Here is a 3,913-nt window from a genome sequence, read left to right on the forward strand (position 1 = left end):
ACACTTCGGTGTTCACGCGCTCGCCTCGTAACTATCGTCGGATATATATGTTCGAATACGCAGTATATGCGTTCTTCAAAATAGTATCTCACCCTAGTTCTTGGTTGAGCCCTCTAGGACACTTCGGTGTTCACTCGCTCGCCTCGTAACTATCGTTGGATACAGATCTAGGTGTATATCTGCTGATACTGCCGACGCGTCTTATATCGCACAGGCCATGTAATTTACCTTTGCCGTCGCGTCGTATGATGCCAAGGCTCCCTGCTTTCTGTACTTCCGATTACTGCACTTCCGATTATGCATTTACTTACGCCGTCGCGTCGAACGATGCCAAGGCTCCTGCTTTCTGCAATGTCTTTACTTACGCCGTCGCGTCGAACGATGCCAAGGCTTCTGCTTTGTTATATATGTAGAATATTTCGTTCAGTTACACACCCTGAACAATAGTATATGCATTTTCTTACGCCGCCGCTGTATAAAGCACAGGCTTCTGCTTATACTACATATATAGCGCATAAATGAGCGTTCAAATGGAGATCAACTCCAAATCGCCCATGCGATTCCTTGACCGCTCCTCGTTCAAGATTCTGCTTGACGAATGAAGCCCCTATTGGAAAGGCTTCGGTTTTTGGCAAAATGCTCTTTACGTAATGACTAAGTCAATTTCGTATGGCCTGGCTATGGCCAAGGGTTCCTACAACCTTGATGGATGCAAAGTACGCACAACGGTGCGCATCCATTTCCCGAATTAAGCGTGGCGATTTCCTACCAAAGAGGGGAGATGCCGCTGAAATGGATAAAAGAAACGCACGCTTTCTCCGTAAAAGAGAGGAAGTGCTGCTGAAATTCCTGAAGAAGCTAAGAATGGCTCAGAAAGAACGTAGCAGAAGTGCTACCCAGTTATGAAACGCCTTCTACAATGTAGAAAGGTTCGTCGCACCACTGCTGGTAGAGCAGAGAAGGTGTTGACAGAATGGTTGGCAGAAGAGCTGCCAAAACCAGTTATGTGGCACAATGATGTCCTTTGTTGGAACGATGTCAGAATGACTCGTCTCCCTGACACCTGCAAGGGCATCATACTTATAAGAGCCGTTGCGCCAAAGTAGTGGTAGCGCCTTGACGAGGTCCTGAGCTCGTTGCGTAAAAATACGCCGAGTAGCCGATCCGTAGAGATCGAGTCATGTGCATGCTCATTGAGAATTATCAGACAACCAGACTCGTAAGGGCCGCTGAGCCGGAGTGTGTTGTTTCCACCGAAAGAGGTGAAGTGCTCGTCAAGGCCGAAGTGCCGAGAGCAGAGTTAAGCATGCATATGAATAAAACCTTTGTTCCACGGTGAAAACCGTGTGGTTGATTGGGGTCGGGTACATACTTCTCAAAGGCTGCCCTATAGGCATGCAATGTTCGTCAAGTAATTGTAAGACCGGCAGGCCCCTTTCAGAATTTTTCACCGAGGAAGACGGTGATGGCGCAGCCTTGAGTGACATATATTTCACCCGAACCTGATAGAGTTCATTGATGGCCTTCGTCACTCAGAGGTATGGAGGTCGTGGTTATCCTTAAATATCTAAGGATTGAACCCAACTACTGCAGTAGCAGAATGCATTCGGATACCTAGTAAGGATCTCTTCCGGTATGCTGTACCGTCCTACTAGGGGGATGGGGTCAACAGGCCTCTGGGGTATCTAAAATACATAGAATAATCAACCCCCAGATCGTCGCGTTGTCGCCCAGATATGAGTCCCCTAAGCCCAGGGGGAGGTGCAATTATCGAAACAAAGCATTAGCTTAGGTACAGCGCTACTTTGAATGTATGAGTGGATGACGTTGTTGAGTCAGTCCTGCATAACCTTTGTGAAGGTGTCATGGTCGGTATACTACTGGACCGATTGGGAAAGAACCCCATTGATATCCGTACGACTAAGTGAAGCTCGGAGAGCTGTCCTTAGATTCGTAGGATACGGATGTGCCAAGCATAAAGGCTTGAGCTAGACATCCATTCGTGACTCTGAGGAAGTCAAGGCTAAGTCGTAGAGACTTGAGAGGTTATTCTAACTCACAGCCCTGAAGAGGCTTATGCGAAGTCATGACGACTTGCGTGGATGTTCAACTCATAGCCCTGATGAGGCTTGTGCGATATACGCTAAGTCATGGAGGCTTGAGCGTCGTATTACGAACTGCGACCCTGAGTGGTCTATGCATTTACTTGAGTTGAATAGATAGGTGTTTGCCTACTTACCAGACCATCAGTGGTTCTGACCCCGTTTAATGGGGATTTCAGGTGTTGAACCTGCGTGGCGATATGCGGAGCAAGGCGGCATCAAGTTCCAGGGTTTCTCTAGATAGAGTTGTACTGCTTCCTTTTTATTGAACCTTCACTGCTTTTCTAAGCAGTAATGTTGTAATAAACATGTGCTTTCGATAAAATGGAACACTTTGGTGGTCAATGAGTTGCTTGGCCACATACCTGCAACGTGCTCGGAGTTTTCTAAAACCGACGACTCATTATCGTCTTATTCCGCTGCTAAAAGCTTTTGTAAGTTCCGCTGCAAAGAAAAAAAAAAGAAATTCATGAAAATTTTAACTTAGCTTTGTTTTGGAAATCCGGGGCGTTACATCGCTGATGTTCGATCTTAACTTGCTGGCAGATCAAACACTTCGAGACAAACGTAGCCACATCACGCTTCATACCCTTCCACCAGTACTTCCTCTGCAAATCTCGGAACATCTTCGTACCTCCAGGGTGAATGGTGTACTTGCTATTATGAGCCTCCTGGAGTACTTCCTGTCTTAGCTCAGGGTTATTTGGAACCCAAATCCTTTCTTCCATCCATATTCCTCCATCTTCTTTCAAATGGAAGAAAGTATCATCTTTTTCAGCACGAGCTTTCAATTCCAAGTACTGGGGATCCTTGAACTGTTCGGCTACGATGCGATCAAGGAACTCAATGTGGATCGTCAAACATGACATTTGGATTCTACCTGAATCAGCCAAAAATGGCTTCCACTTGACGAAATCCTCCATCAACTTCCATTGTCCGGTTAGGCTGGCCAGAGTGCCAACAGTCTTGCGACTAAGGGCATCTGCTACAACATTCGCCTTTCCAGGGTGATAGGAAAGCGTGAATTCATAGTCTTTGAGGAATTCCAGCCATCAACGTTGCCGCATACTGAGTTCTTTTCGAGAAAAGAGGTATTTTAGGCTTTTATGGTCCGACAAGACCTCAAATTTTTCTCCATACAGGTAGTGTCGCCAGATTTTAAGCGCGAACACTACCGCGGCAAGCTCCAAGTCGTGGGTTGGATAGTTTTTCTCATGGACCCTCAACTGTCGTGACGCATAGGCGATTACTTTGCCATGCTGCATCAACACACAACCCAGACCCGTTCCTGAGGCATCGGTATATGCCACGAAGCCTCCCTGACCAGAAGGTAAGGTAAGGACAGGGGCAGTGGTAAGCCTCTGTTTGAGAACCTCAAAGCACTCCTTACACTGGTCAGTCCATTCAAACTTGACTCCCTTTTTAAGTAATTTCGTCATCGGTACGGCGATTCGGAAGAAGTCTTGTATGAACTTTCGATAATATCCGGCAAGTCCAAGGAAGCTACGGACCTCAGTGATATTTTCTGGCTGCTTCCAGTCCATCACAGCTTCCACCTTCGCAGGATCCACTGCGATTCCATCTTTTGAGATCACATGACCAAGGAACATCACTTTGTCTAGCCAGAATTCACATTTTGAAAACTTAGCATAGAGTTGGTTATCTTGAAGGGTTTTCAAGACGATTTTCAAGTGCTCCACGTGTTGTTCCTTGTTCTCAGAATATACGAGAATGTCATCAATAAAGACGATGACAAAGCTATCCAAATATGGTCTGAATATCCGGTTCATTAGATCCATAAAGGCAGCAGG

The sequence above is a fragment of the Nuphar pumila genome, chromosome 11 (assembly GCF_984573655.1).
Source record: "Nuphar pumila chromosome 11, dmNupPumi1.hap1.1, whole genome shotgun sequence".
Taxonomy (NCBI): domain Eukaryota; kingdom Viridiplantae; phylum Streptophyta; class Magnoliopsida; order Nymphaeales; family Nymphaeaceae; genus Nuphar; species Nuphar pumila.